We start from the raw sequence: 16,031 nt of genomic DNA on the forward strand, positions 1-16,031 counted from the left end.
ACAGTCAAACCCCCATGGATGCACTTTGAGATTCAGATCAAAATTTAGGAGGATGTCGACCAACATCCCACGGTAATCACGAGGGAGACAAAACTCGAGAAAACAAATCTAGGATAAAATCAAAATGTACCTGTGAAAACAGTCAATGCATTAGTTTGTCATTTTGAATTTTTTTTCTTTTTTTGATAGGAACATAGGATATATTAACTAAACAACATAATACAAAACGTCTACGATTTCAGTTTTTCCAAAAATATTAGAAAGAATTTTTTTTTTTTCATTTGCTGTTGCAAATGTTTCGACATTTTGAATTGGATTGTGAAAATGCTTGGTGTAAACAAGGCTTTTAGCGGGCCAAAAACAATAATGTCTATGTAAGGGCAAAATATAGATAATAAGCCTAATTTAAGGATATTTGTGTAAGAACGAAGATGAAAACCTTGAGGAGTTAGTTGGTAAGTGGAGACAGTTCCATCTACTTGCTCTTACTTTTTTAAACCATTACTAATATTTATGCCCAATATTATGATGTCTTTGTGACTTCGAGCGATTTTGCCGATACTTGCGAAAATGTCAGGTGATATGGCACTCTCGCTAGACTAGAAAATTCATCCAAATTTGACTTAGGGTATATGTATTTTTCTTTTCTAGCGTAAATACCTTTAAATTGGTATGCTTATTCGTGATTATTTCTAATACTTTATGTATACCCCTCTACTTATAATCCTAACTCCACCACTGGTGTGCACTATGTATGCAATAATATTATGTTTTGATTCGGGATATGCAACTAACCACATCGCCACTTCATTCAGGTCTCCACTTGATGCATATCACAGTTGTTTATTCATACTACCTTTCATACATAAAAATCAAGTATAAAAGTTTATAGTGTGATAGGTTTTAGCCATTGGAAAAGACTTTGATTCTTCAAAGTAAGAATTTCAGCTGAATAGCAAACAATGAGTTTAGGGGGAAAAGGAACTTACAAGATTATTAATTTACCAAAACTTTATCTTAAGTTATATAAATTTTTATAATTAGAGTTATTATAATTTTTGCAAAACGTAATTGGATTCAGTAAATAAAACTTTTTATTAAGCTGATTGACTTTTGTAAGTCAGTAAAACCTAAATGTTTTTAATGATGAAATTTTTGTAAATCTTTATAAAAATATCGATGGTATTTATGATATGTCAGCGGTCAGTCCACCAATTTTTTTCGTACATGTTTACAACGTGCAGTTATATTCCAGAGTTATAAACGACAAATAACATAGTGTTTAACGCTGAAATTTCTAATCTTCGGAATTAACAAGGATTTTTTACATCTATAAAATGTGCATTAATCTTTTCTAGTTTAGACATTGCATTATAAAGATTAGATATTCGGTTCATTAACATTCTATTTCAGCACTAGGGTTTTAAGTTTGTGATGGTTATCCTTTTCATCTTTCCATGTTTGTCACTAGCCACCATGAACGCAAAAATATTTGCTTACCATGTGTATGCTTTTAGAAACTTCAAATTCAAAAGAACAATAAATTCGCATCGATGTGTTGAAATTGCCATAATGATTAAGAAATTAATCAAATCGTCTAGCAACAATTCAAAATATGACCTTGAGGTCATAGGTTTGACCCCAATTTGCACACATAGAGATCAGTTGTTGCCTCAAATTTGAATCTCTTGCTCTCCCGTTTATAGATATGTTAGTGGTGTACAAACCTCAAACCATTTCCTCTAGAAATGATTTTGTCGTTTGGAATCACTAATTCTTTGTTATCAAGGTATACATATCGTCTCGTGACTTCTAATACCATGTTAGTATATCTTCGCACGCAATAAACGAGTTGAAATTAGCCCTTAAGAAAACGTGGCTAAAAGTATACACTTGTGTGATATTTTTATTTGATTGAGTTTATTCGCGAGAAAATTTTGATATAATTTTCTCGCATCACGACGAAAGTTGTGCAAAAAATTGTGTGTTATATTTTTGGATAGTCCATCTTGGCTATTTTCATGAGTATACATTTACTAAGTTGGAGCTTAATTGTTTGTGTGTGAGGTTGCAGGTATCGCATCCTTCAAGAGTAAGTAGTTGTGGTGAACCTAAACAAATTAATTTTTGTTACGGTTACTAACAGACAACCCATCCAATGCTTACATATCTATGGTGAAGTACCCTTCTCAATAAAATATCGCATGTGTGTCCTCTTTTAGCTAAGTGTTAGAACGTAAGGAAATCACAAAGGGAGCCCTAAGCTAGGGGGTGCTTTACCGATAAATAGAGAGGGGAAAAAAATAAAAAAGACGGGGATGATGAGGGAAAATAACCTTAGCTTTTATTGAAGGCCGAGGAGACTCTTGATGGTAACAAGTGCAAAACTAAAAAGAATAAATAGGTGGTATAGAGAGGATAAATGAAGGAAACTCAAGAGAATATACCATCAATATTTCATGATGATGTAATTGCAAATATTTTCCAAAAAATATCATTCCACGTTATTTATTCATCGGGAACTGAAGAAAAGAAGTTAAGGCTCATCTGAACCATTAAATCGAACTAGTAAGGTAAACAAGGAATTGAAAAATTCCACATAAATCAAACCAATAAGGTGAACAATGAACTCCAACCTAAAGTGAACCCAGAATTGCATAATGCACGGTGCGTACTTTTTCCCTATAAACTATATTCTCATGCAATGTATTCTTACGTATTTTTGAAAAAAAAAAGGTTCAAAATTTTACAGTACACAAGAATTGATTTCATATCACACATAATAAAATTATAGAAATATTCTTTTCCTGTAAATACTTGTATACATGATTTTTTTCCTACAAAATAAATCTCTCAATTACCCAAAGCAATTGCTACAGTGATACCTTTTGACACTACTAACCAAAGCCTAAAAATGACTATTATAAACGGGTATGTGATTCCGACCGCTATGTTCTTTGTGACAAATTTTTATTTGGAAATACGTCCTTATAAGCGGATGCATGAGAGAAAATCGTCCATAATTTTCCGTAGCGTTTTCTTTTAATGATTATGGGGTTAGTGGTTAAATTTTAGAGATCACATATACAAAAAATTGAGCTTAAATTTTGAAGCATTTCGAAAGTAATTCTTTTTTCCATGGGATAACAAGAAAATACTTCACAAAAATGACCAAGATATCCAATAACCTGAATGTATCCATAATTCCCAATTAGTTCTTTTTAATAAGGTTGCTAAAGGGGATACCCGTGCTAGCAGGGAGATATCAATCTATATAAAGCAGAACCATAGCAATGGCAGAATAAATACCCCCGATAGCTTATAGCAATCGTGCAATAAATATGTCCTTAAAAATAAGACCCGAAAAATAATGAAGTGCTTTTTCTTTAAAATAAAAAACATATAACAATGTTAATTGTCTCAGTATTTCGACCCCAATATTTTTAAAAAAGGCTAGTGACACTGAACTTTGAAAAAATTATATACTTTTTTCCATCTTGAAGATTAACCGTGGAAATTCAAACCAGTAGAGAAAGTCAAGTACCTCGGAATGCATTTGTTCTTGGTTGTTACCCATTTAATCCTCCCTCTTGAACTCATCCTGGATCAATATACCAAAATCCAACGTTATGTGAATTTCAATATATGTAGCATTAATTCTTGTAAAATATAATTAGATTAAGCATATAAATTTTCCAAATTCGTAGGCTCTTAGATTTTGTATGACATAATTAGATTTAATAAATAAAACTTTCTAAAACTTTGCAAAATATCGATGATATTTGAGTATTTCAATGATGGATATTAATGTGTCAGGGGTCAATGCGCTAAAAATTTTGTACATGCTTGCAACTTGTAGTCATAATTTGATGCTACAAACGACAATTTACATAGTGGTTAACGCTGAAATTTCCAATCTTCTGTTCATCAACATTCTATTTTAGCATTAGGGGTTTAAGTTTGTGATGCTCATCTTATTTACCCTTCTTTGTTAGTTACTAGACACCATGAACCCAAACATATCTTCATATTATGTTTATGGATCAAGAGAGCAATAAACTCTTATCGAAGTATTGTAATTGCAATAGAGACTACAAATTAATCGGATTAGGTTAGCTAACACATATTCAAAATATAACTTTGAAGTCATAGATTTGATCCTAACTTACACACAAAAATAGTCCCTGGACTTTTCATGTTTGAGTTACTAGCCTGGTATTTACAGATATATTAGTGGTGCAAATTCCTGGTACTCAACTTAGTACAAAAGATGACACACGAACCCTAATTTGTATTAAAAAATACAACCTTTTTTTATTTAATTCTATAAAAATTCTTCTTTTACAATTCATCTCGAGTATTTAAGTTGAAATAAACCCTAAAATGAAAGTACCCACGTGGTTACATCACAACCGATGGTCACCAACGACTAATTAATCCTGCTTATCACTGATTAACTACTACTTAGACATAACAAAAATGATTTAACGATTAATTGACTTAAGGGGATCCCACAATAACAAAATGGAATGATTTAATGATGTGGGGATCCTCTTCTCCACATCATCCTTGTCCTCAAGGATTAAAATCACGAAAAATGAGCTGTGATTTTTCTACAGTCTTCTCAAGTTGCATCTGCTGAGGAATACTTGGTCCTCTGCACCAAAACTTGTGCTACTGCAAACCCATTCATATCATTTTTTTTCATTTTCCTAGGATAGTAGAGGGTTGCACCTGAATATGGCCATGATGGTCCACCAATGATAGAGATGGCATTGGAGTGATTGCATCACCGAGCTTCTTCTTCAACTGAGAAACACGAAATACTAGATGAGTTTTGGAGCTGGCGGGTAACTGAAACTCATAAGCCATGGTGTCAATTCTTCCAATCACATCAAAGGGATCATAACTTGTGTGAGTGTTTGAAGTTCTTTCTCAAGGCCACAAACGTTTGTTTATAAGGTTGAAGCTTCAGATATACATAATCTCCCACATTAAACAACGTATCAGTTCTCTTCTTTTCAAGTAACCATTTCATCATCTCTTAAGCCTTATATAAGGACTCCACAAGTACATCTATCATCACATTATTTTGAGTCAAATACTCCTCTACGATTTCAATTGAATTAGTAACCTCAATTGGAAAAGAAAGGTGTGGTGGTGTATATACATGTCCTTGAATGAGGTCATATCCGAGATGATGTGGTGGTTGGTGTTATACTACCATTATGCTAATATAAAACCATTGATTCCATCCTTTTGGATTGTGACTTCTTATGTACCCCAAGTAGTGCTCCAGACATCTATTGACCCTCCCAGTTTAATGACCTGTTTGTGGACGGTATGTTGTGCTCAAATTCAGTGGATATCTAAGATCTTGAACAAATCTTGCAGTGGAGGTGGTAAGACCATGTAGCTTGAAGATGGTATTGATGAATTATTAAGTTATTATTGTTGCAGTTGATGGGTGGCTGAGACAAAATAAAGTGTGTTAGAGCATTGCTCGGTTGAACTCACAAGTGTTGCTATCTCAAGACTGTTGTCAAACTATATCTGGATTTCTAGTCTACATTTAGTCAAGTCTCGGACTAGGATAGAAGTGTGTAGTTGAGAATCGGATATCACTCTTTTCTACCGTTTGAAGGTGAAGATCAACAGGATCTTTGGAGAACTCCAACATTAAAAGGTAAGTGAAGACTGGACCACCTATTTATCAAGTTTTCACCTTTTTATCTATGAGACATTTTCGCATGAATAAATTAGACAGTACATGCATAATAGAAATTTTGATTCAAATTTATCTTGAATATTGTTCTCGAAATATGACTAAGCTTAAGAACATTTGTTCATATTTGATGAATTTGGTTTAGAACAATTTATTTTTTGTAACATAATTATGATTCAAGATTTAATCATTTGAAAATAGTCTGGAACAATGATATGTGTCATTGATGTTATTCGGGAATGTTTCGAATTTATTATTAGAGATATATAAAACTATTATTAATCTGGATACAGGACAGTATGCATACCAGTTCACATACTGGAGAACTGTTATAAGTCCAGAGCTGCAGTACGTGTACGCAGTACACGTACTGGCGTATCTATAATTCGGCAACAACTTTTTCTCGGAATCCATACCATAAAAAGTCTGTTGATTGTGAACCAGGAAAGGTATGCATACGCAGTATGCAAACCAGAAAAGATCTGTTGGTTTCAAAACCGAAAATGGTACACATATCCAGTATGCAAACTATAAAATTTTTTGTTAGTTCCTTAACTTGTTTTTTTCTTAAGGGTATCCATACCTGGTACACGTACCATGACAAAGATATTCACGAACAGGTACAACACACGTACCAGATACAGCTACTTACCCTGTCGAATATTTTCAGATGCATCAGAATTATTTCTATGAGACAATCAACATTTGAACAACTCTCTAAAAATACTATCTATGCATTTTGAATCATATGTGTGATTCAAGAAAAGTCTTAAAGTGTAATATGAAAATGGTTAAGCTTATCGTTCAATTGGCTAGTTTCATCTAACCTTCATGAACAAGTCATTGTACACGGTTCGGTTATGGTTAATCCTAACCAGAGTGTATATTCTACTATGTTAATCTCAATTAAATTTTTTAATTAACGGTGATTATCGATTGCTTGGTTCCAAAGCTATCTTAACTTAAACCAATAGCAACCTTGATCTTGAAAGTCTATCAAAGGAGAACCTCAAACAACTGGGATCTTTGAATCCCTGACACTATTCTTGTGTATCCTAGTTGTAAACTAGAGTCGTCATCTCCTTCAAACCCTTTTAGGGTTTAGCGACTAAAAAGACTTTACCTAAGGATTCGTGAAGCCAGGTCCAAGTATCTTTATCTTGATAGTTCGTGTATCCTAATCTTGTTTTGATTGTTGAGCTTACTCCAACAAACAAAATAGATTGAAATCACAAAGTATCTTCGTCCCAGACTTTGTGATTCCATAAATTTCGACCTGTGGGGTGAATAATAATCTAGGCTGCTCTTCGAGAGTCATAAGACCAGATTTTGAGGTTTGCTAGACTTTGTCTATTACAATCGATTTCCTACCTCACCTTGATCTTTGATCAGAACGAAAATCACATATAGGCTTATCAGTGGGAGGCAGATTGGTTTAAAGTCTTCAATTGAGTTTGAAAATGTGGGGGTATAACAACCACACCCAACAATTCGTTTGGCAATCTGAGAGGACTTACTCCAATATACTTTCTAGAGAATCAACTAGACAGTCAGACTCAATCTAGAGAAAAGTATATACAAGAGTTTATATCTCTAACTCTTAATTCAATCTGCAATCAGCAAATATAAATTTGCGAGCCCGATTGAATATAAGAGAAGTAACTTTAACGGTACCAAAGACCAATGTTCAAGGATCAATCAATTTCAATCAACAACCAAAGGTTGGATTTCCTAATTGATCGATACAACGCACAACCTGTGATATTTCAATTATATAACAAAATATAATGCGAAAAAGAAATAACACAGACACCCGAATTTTGTTAACGAGGAAAACCGCAAACGCAGGAAAACCCCGGGACCTAGTCCAGCTTTGAACACCACACTGTATTAAGCCGCTACAGACACTAGAAATACTACCATCAATGAACTTCGGACTGGACTGTAGTTGAACCCTAATATATCTCACACTGATTCAAGGTACAATTACGTTCCTTACGTCTCTGATCCCAGCAGGATACTACGCACTTGATTCCCTTAGCTGATCTCACCCACAACGAAGAGTTGCTACGACCCAAAGTCGAAGACTTGATAAACAAATTTGTCTCACACAGAAAAGTCTATTGGAATAGATAAATCTGTCTCCCACAGAAATACCTATGAGTTTTTATTCCGTCTTTTGATAAATCAAGGTGAACAGGAACCAATTGATAAACCGGTCTTATATTCCCGAAGAACATCCTAGTATTATCAATCACCTCACAACAATCTTAATCGATTAACAAAACAAGATATTGTGGAATCACAAATGATGAGACGAAGGTGTTTGTGACTACTTTTCTATCTTGCCTATCAGAGATATAAATCACAAGAAAATCTTACGATTGCACTCAATCACGATAGAAACAGCAAGATTAGAACACGCAACTACAGAGAAAATATTTGGGTCTGGCTTCACAATCCCAATGAAGTCTTTAAGTCGTTAACCTACAGGGTCTCGTGAGAAACCTAAGGTTAAAGGAGAATCGGCTCTAGATTATGGAACTAGTAATACATAGAAGTGTGGGGATTAGGTTTCCCAGTTGCTAGAGTTCTCCTTTATATAGTTTTCAAAGCAGGTTTTGCAATCTAATTAAGTTACCTTGATAACAAAGCATTCAATATTCACCGTTAGATGAAAAACATTATTCAACCAAGCTAATATCTTTCAACCGTTAGATCGAACTTAGCTTGTTACACACAAATGAAATGTACCCTCACTTAGGTTTATGTAACCTTACCTAAACGTGTACACCAAGTTGGCTCAACAATAGTTAACCGAAGTTATCCATATGACTACTCTCATATCAACCTTGTTCATCTTAACCATAACTAGTTCAAATGACTCAAATGAAATTAGTTAAAGAGTTGTTCAATTGCTATATTCTCATAGAAGTATACAAGAACACAATTGAAGCAAAATCGGTTTGATTCACTCGAATCAATTCATGACCATTATAGCCACGGTTTGCAAAGATTGCATTCCTTATTATATAAATGCTTAAGTTCATGTACACAACCGATTTTAGAACTTTAACCTTCAAGTATGCAAACGGGTACGCATACTTGAAATACCCGGACCAAGATTGGGTTTCGCCAGTACGCAAACGGGTACGCGTACTTCCAATCCCAGCTGAAACATTCGGACATGAACCTTACGCTGGTACGCGAACGGGTACGCATACTTAGGTTCCCGGATTTCTCAAGCCAACATGTACGCGTACTATGGTTCTCGGACATGGATTACATATGTGCAAGAGTATACAACATGTCATATCCAATAATGGTTAAGTATTCTAAACTCTTATTTCAATCATTGAAACTTTATTAGAGGATGACAATAGCCGTTTTCACACACTATTAGCATCAAAGCAATTTTCATGTTATTGAAATAATCATAACGAAACATTCCAAGTCTACACCAAATGATTGTATCATACAAACCATGTAAGATATTACTCGGAAATTTTCACATGATCATGTTTTGACTTGCGTCAAGAATATAAGATGAACTTGGTCGAAACGAAAGCATGCCAACACATATTCCGAGAAATATGTAAGCGAGTTAAACTCAGCTCCAAATCTCAAATGTGTATAATAGAAAACTATATCGTAACACGACTTATGTCTCAATATAGGAGATAGAGTAGAAATAACCTTTCCAAGTGATGGATGGGTTTCAGTCTCCACATACCTTTTTTTGATGAAGCCCACAAGCTCTCCTTAGTAGTTCTTCGTCTTCAAATGATGAACGCCGTGAAGTCTAAGGCTCAACTACACAATCTATGTCCTAGTCTGAGACATCTATAAGTAGACTAGAAATCAAGACTTATAGTTTTGATCACTAACATTGACAAACAAGCTTGAGATAGCAACGCATGCAAGTTCGACCGAGCAGTGCTCTAACAAAGTTGAAGCAACTCTTAGGCTGTAAAGGACATCATCTAAGGGAATCAATTGTGCGGAGTCCTGTTGGGATTCAAGAGGCGTAAGAAGCGCGACTGTAACTAAATTATTGTGTCGGTTTAATTCGGTCTCAACTACATTCCAGTCCGAAGTTCTGATAGTAGGCTAGTTTCTGTAGCGGTTTAATACAGTTTGGTGTTCAATCTGGACTAGGTCCCGTTTTTTTTTGCATTTGCATTTGAGATTTCCTCGTTAACAAAATTTCTGGTGTCTGTGTTATTTCTTTTTCCGCATTATCTTGTTTATCTTTATAACTGAAATATCACAGGTTGTACGTAAATCAATCAAAGTAGATATATCCATCCTTGTTTGTTGGATACGACTTGATTAATTCTTGGATATTGATCTTTGGAATCGTCCAAGTACTCTCACACATAATCAGGTTCACATACTTGCTTCTGTAATCATTCTGATTGTGACAGAAAGAGAGATAAACTCTTCGTATTATTCCTGATTGAGATTCATTAAGTTGAACTCTCGTAATTGTATTCGATTTTTGTCCATACAGGTTGCCTAAGAAAACGTTGGTGGTGTATTTTGGTATCTGCACGTTTTCAAAAAGGCTACACGTGGTGAATTTGTTTACTACCACCAGAATCACATCTTTTCTGTCAGACTTGGGTAACCCTCAATAAAATCCATAGTAATATATTGGCAACCATGTTATGGTATATAAAATGGCTACAACAATCCAGCTGGATTTGTTCTTCCCTATGTTTATTTGGCACATATCACGAGCAACCACAAATAAGAGGACATCATTCTTCATACCTGGCCAGTAAAAATAACCTTTAGCTCTAGCATAACTCCTTTAAATGACAAAGTGACCACCAACTTTTGATGAATGAATTGATCCCATGATGGTACTCCTCGTGTTATCTCCAGTGCCCACATACAACCTGCCATTTTATTTCAATATCCATTCCTGGCATGAGCAGTGATTGACTGCAGTTGGCATGGAAAGAAGCTTGGGAATAAGTTTAATAGACTACTCATCATTTTTGTATATACTAATTAAGTCCTTATCCCAGGATGGATGTAAAACTGTCATGGTCTGACAAGTGGAAGGAATGGGAAGCCTGGATGGTGCATCAACAACTTTATTCTTCATTCTCTTCTTGTATTTGATCCCATAGTCAAATCCAAGTAGTTTCATAAGCCATCTTCGCCGAAGCACTGTGGTAATCCAATGCTCCATAAAGTATTTAATACTATGTTGGTCAGTATGTCATATAAATTTGCACCCAGCCAAATATCCGCTCCATCTTGTTACTGCAGAGACTATGCCTAACAACACTTTCTCATAAGTAGAAAGTACCAATCATTTAGGCCATATAGATTTGTTGTAGAATGAAATAATCCTACCTTATTTGTGAGTATTACTCCAATTACCCTAGAGAAAGCATCGGTTTCTAGTATGAAAACCTTAGTGAAATCTGCCAGAACTAGGACTGGGTGTTACACATAGCTTCTTTGAGAGCATCGAAGGCTTTAGTTACAGCTGATGACCATTTGAAAGCATTCTTCTTAAGCAGTTATGTTAATAGTATGCATATAGTGCCATATACCTTCATAAAATTCCCACGGTACCCAGTGAGGCCTTGAAAACCTCTTAACTCCTTCAAATTCTTTGGAGTAGTCCAATATTTTATGCTGGAAATTTTGTAGGGATCTGTTGCCACTCCCTTAGTAGTGATAACATGGCGAAGGTACTCCAAATTTTCTTGTGCAAATCAGTACTTGGATTGCTTAACATATAGTTTATGTTGACTCAACAATGATAAGATTAATTGTAGGTGTTTGGCATGCTTTACATGGCTGGGTTGTAGATCAGAATTTCACCAAAGAACACTAACACAAATTGTCTTAGGAATGGTCTGGAAACTTAACTCATCAATGCCTAAAATGTTTATGGTGCATTGTTTAGCCCAACATATATGATTCTGAATACACAGTGGCCTTGATATGTATTGGATGCTATTTTGTGTATGTCATGTTTATGCTCTTCAATTTGGTGATATCCAGACCTCAGATCAATCTTGGAGAAGACTTTAAATCCGTGTAGTTCATATAAGAGCTCATCAATGACAGGACTTGGGTACTTGTCCTTGATAGTGATCTCATTTATCTTGTTATAACTAACACAGAACCTCCATGTACCATAATTTTTCTTGACTAGAAAAATTGGAGAAGCAAATGGAATGTGACTTAGCTGTATTACTTCATTTACTAGCATTTCTTCACCAATTTCTCAATAATTGATTTTTGTACATATGGTCATCTGTAAGGCCTTTGGTTTGTAGGTTCCAAGTTTTTCGAGTTTCGAGAAACAGTTTGGTATTTTAGTGTTAGGTACATTCCACGAAGATGAATACCCATTTATGAGGAACAAAATATCATTTGGGAACTTTATAAATTACATGTACAATTCTACTGTATGGCTTAGTTAGACATTATTCGGAGTTATGGAACGATTTGTTCACGTGAGTTATTTTAGGTTTTATGATCAACACATTGTTAAATCTAGTTTTTGATTGATTCGTCAATCTTTGAGTGTGTAACTCTATTTAGTGGTTCCATAGTAATAAATAAGAAGTCATAGCCGTTTGTAGACATAAGCATATTTCCGAACCACTTTAATCTTTTGTGCTTTACTTATTGCTTCTTTTGTGTTTGCATCTTGTTTATCTTTTATCTACGCCGATTCAAAGATCTAGTTTCTCGTGGGCTAATTCGAGTTGGATTTCCCAAACAAATTATGTATTACAATCTGATAAGTTGGTTTTCAAGTTTAGCTAGGCCTTTAAGCTTCATTAAGTTAACATATCTCGAGATTGAATTTGCATTACGACCACATTAACTACAAGTCTTGGACAAGCAATTGTGGTCCCAATACGTAATCAACAAGTTTTTGTGATCTACTAGCCATGGGAAACCAATTTTTTTCATTTATCTTCTTGGTCGGTTTTATATATTGATCGTAGTTTTTGTAGGGAATTTTGAGTTCAAGATTATAAAATTCTATAAAATATACTGCTTTAGGGTCAATACGAGAATCACGAGAGACTAATAGACTAATAGGGTATTTGGTACCAGAAGCAAAATTATTTATGGTTCTCTCAAAACAAAAGTCGATCCTAGAAATCAGAAGTAAAAAATAAATAAATACATATATATACATATACATATATATATATATATATTCACAAAAAGTTAACTTATTTGCTTCTAAAACTCATTTTGAATTTGTATTCCCAAACTGACTTCTGACATTACTATTTCTTAAAAGTCGACAAGTAACTTCGTTGTTGCTATCCAAACATGTTATATAGTTATAAGATACGAAGGAGTGAGAAAAAAGGAAAAATGTACTTTTTTAAAATGGAAATTGTAACTAAGCATATGCTTGATTTTTTTTCCTAGAAATTCAAAAGGATTATATAAAAATACATCTTAATTTTAGAACGTGAGGTAACAAAGCCGGTAGAAATGTCACACCAAAAAAACCTGGCTAGTTTGGGACATATCCCGATTATTTGGGCCCATAAATTTCTTCTCCCACTTAGATGAGAGGGATAAGGGGTGTATAAAAAGGAGGAAAGCACTAAGTTACCTTCACAATTAAAATATAAAAATTTGAACCAAATCTATCTAATTTCACCCTCTTATGTACTTTCTATCAACTCATTTTGCTTAATTAGGTTTTCGATTGATTCATACGTTCAAAATTTCAGAAACTTCGATTTTTTATATTTATTCAGAATTGACTGATATAAATGCCCATTCTAGCCGATTTTAAACAATCAGTTGATATGTACATATATGTCGGCCGATTGTTCTTGATGTTCTTCATGGTTGAAGAACATCAACCCAGAATCAATTGACGTGGACACTCATACATATCGATTATGGTTATACCGAAATGCCCAAATTTTCTACATGTTCTATTGGTTATAATCGGCCAATATAAACGTATACATACATAGATTATTGCAATCGGTTTATAGAATCACCCACATCCGCCGACTGTTACAATCGACCTTTATGTAAATAAATGTCACAATCGGTTGTTACAATCGGCCTATATATAAATAATTGCCTACCGTTTTTTAGTGTTCGTTGTGAATGAGGAATATTAGATAATGTAAGTGTGTCAATAAGAGAGTTATCTGAAAATACTTTTCTGAATAATATTAGATCATACGTTTCTCATGCTATCATACATCTAATCCTGGGCCAAAAATCAAAACCTGCAAACATCTTTTTCAATAATAAGCACACATACAAGAATCAAACATCTTTTCTTAATACCTTTTTAACGATTCAATGCTTGTTATCAAAAAATTTTCACACAGATTCAAATCAAGATCTGGTTCTTTAACAATCTTCCTTCAATTTTTTTTACGTATCCAGTTAATGTCATCTGCAACAATCGTTTATAGAACAAGAAAAAATATGGGTACCGATTTAATTTCGCTGCTCAAATGGGTAATTCTTCTGATTTTACTTTTCCATTCGCCAACATCTCAAAAAAAAATTCAACAAAATTAGGTCCAAATAATTTCTTATTATGGCGTGATCAGATGGAATCTATATTGATTTCTACTGATTTATATGGGTATGTGAATGGTGATATACAAAAATCAGTTTAGCAAATTGAAATTGATGGAGTTCTAACAATGAATCCACAATGAACTCTATGGAAAAAAATTGATTGCTCTGTCACCAGCTTTATCAAGGTTATACTTATAGATTATGTTTTTGGTGATGTTTTGGGGATTTCTATTGTTAGGGAGATTTGGGAATTTCTTGAAATTAGTTTTAGAAGTCAGTTTATGGCAAGAAAGAATATGCTCAGAAATCAACTTCATAATGTAAAGAAAGGTAATTTGACTATCCTGGTATACTTACATAATGTCAAGAATATAGCCGACTCTTTAGCGGCAATGAGAAAGTTAGTGATTCAGACTTGGTTATGTATGTGTTAAATGGGCTAGGAAGAGAGTTTGATACTTTTGTTGTAGATGCACAAAATAGGGAGAATCCTTTTGTTTTTGCAAAATCAAACCAAGGTTATTAAATAATGAACAATGTCTCATTAAACAACAACATGATTCTAGTATTACTTGTGATGCACAACATCCTACTGCCCTTTATAGTAGAAATGGACCCAGTAATAATTCCAGTGGTAATGGAAGAGACACGTCCAGAAATAATGGGAATTTTAAATCTAATTCTATCTATAATTCAATAAATAATGGGAATGGCTCATATCAAGGAAATGGTTCATATCAAGGAAGTACTTCATATCAAGGAAATGGTTCATATCAAGGCAGTACTTTTGGACAGGGAAATGGAAGTGGTACTAATGGAGGTAGAAGAGATTTTTCTACAGTAGACTGTCAGATTTTTAGAAAGAAGGGACATTATGCTTTTCTCAAAACTTTTGGAGTTATTTTTTATCCTAATCTTGCTCACTCAAGAACAAATAAACTCTCACCAGAATCAATTAAATGTATTTTTACTGGCTATAGTCCCCTTCATAAAGGCTATAAATGTTACAATCTTGTGACTAAAAAGCTTTATATTTCCAGCCATGTTTTTTTTTCTGAATCACAGTTTTACTATGCTCCTACAAATAACATTCTGGATTTACCTTCTTATTTTGAACAATCTTTTCATGCTTCATCTTTTACTGAAGTTGTTGTTAGAGCACTGCTCGGTCAAACTCGCAAGTGTTGCTATCTCAAGCTTGTTGTCAAGTTTAGTTGCCAATACTATAAGTCTTGATTTATAATCTACTTATAGCTAAGTCTCGGATTAGGATAGTAAGTGTAGCTGAGCATTAGACTTCACGGTGTTCATCGATTGAATACGAAGAACTACTAAGGGGAGCTTGGGGAAATTCATCAACAAAAGGTATGTGGAGACTTGAACTCATCTATCACTCAAAAGTCTATCTGCTCTATCTCCTGTTTGAGACAAAAGTCGTATAGATATATAGACTTCGATTATACACATTTGACATTTCGAGCTCAGTTTAACTCGCTTACATATTTCTCGAAATATGTGCTAGTAAGCTTTTGCTTTAAACAAGTTCATCTTATATTCTTGACGAAAGTCAAAAGATGATCATGTGAAAATCGCCTGGTAACATATTACATGATTTATGTGAGACAGACATTTGATGTAGACTCGAAATGTTTCGTATTGATCATTTGATCACTTGAAAATTGCTTTGAAGCTAATAGTTTGTGTGAGACAGCTATTGTCGTCTTCTAAGAATGTCTCAATGATTGAA

This window comes from Papaver somniferum, chromosome 9, assembly GCF_003573695.1.
Source record: "Papaver somniferum cultivar HN1 chromosome 9, ASM357369v1, whole genome shotgun sequence".
Classification (NCBI taxonomy): Eukaryota; Viridiplantae; Streptophyta; class Magnoliopsida; order Ranunculales; family Papaveraceae; genus Papaver; species Papaver somniferum.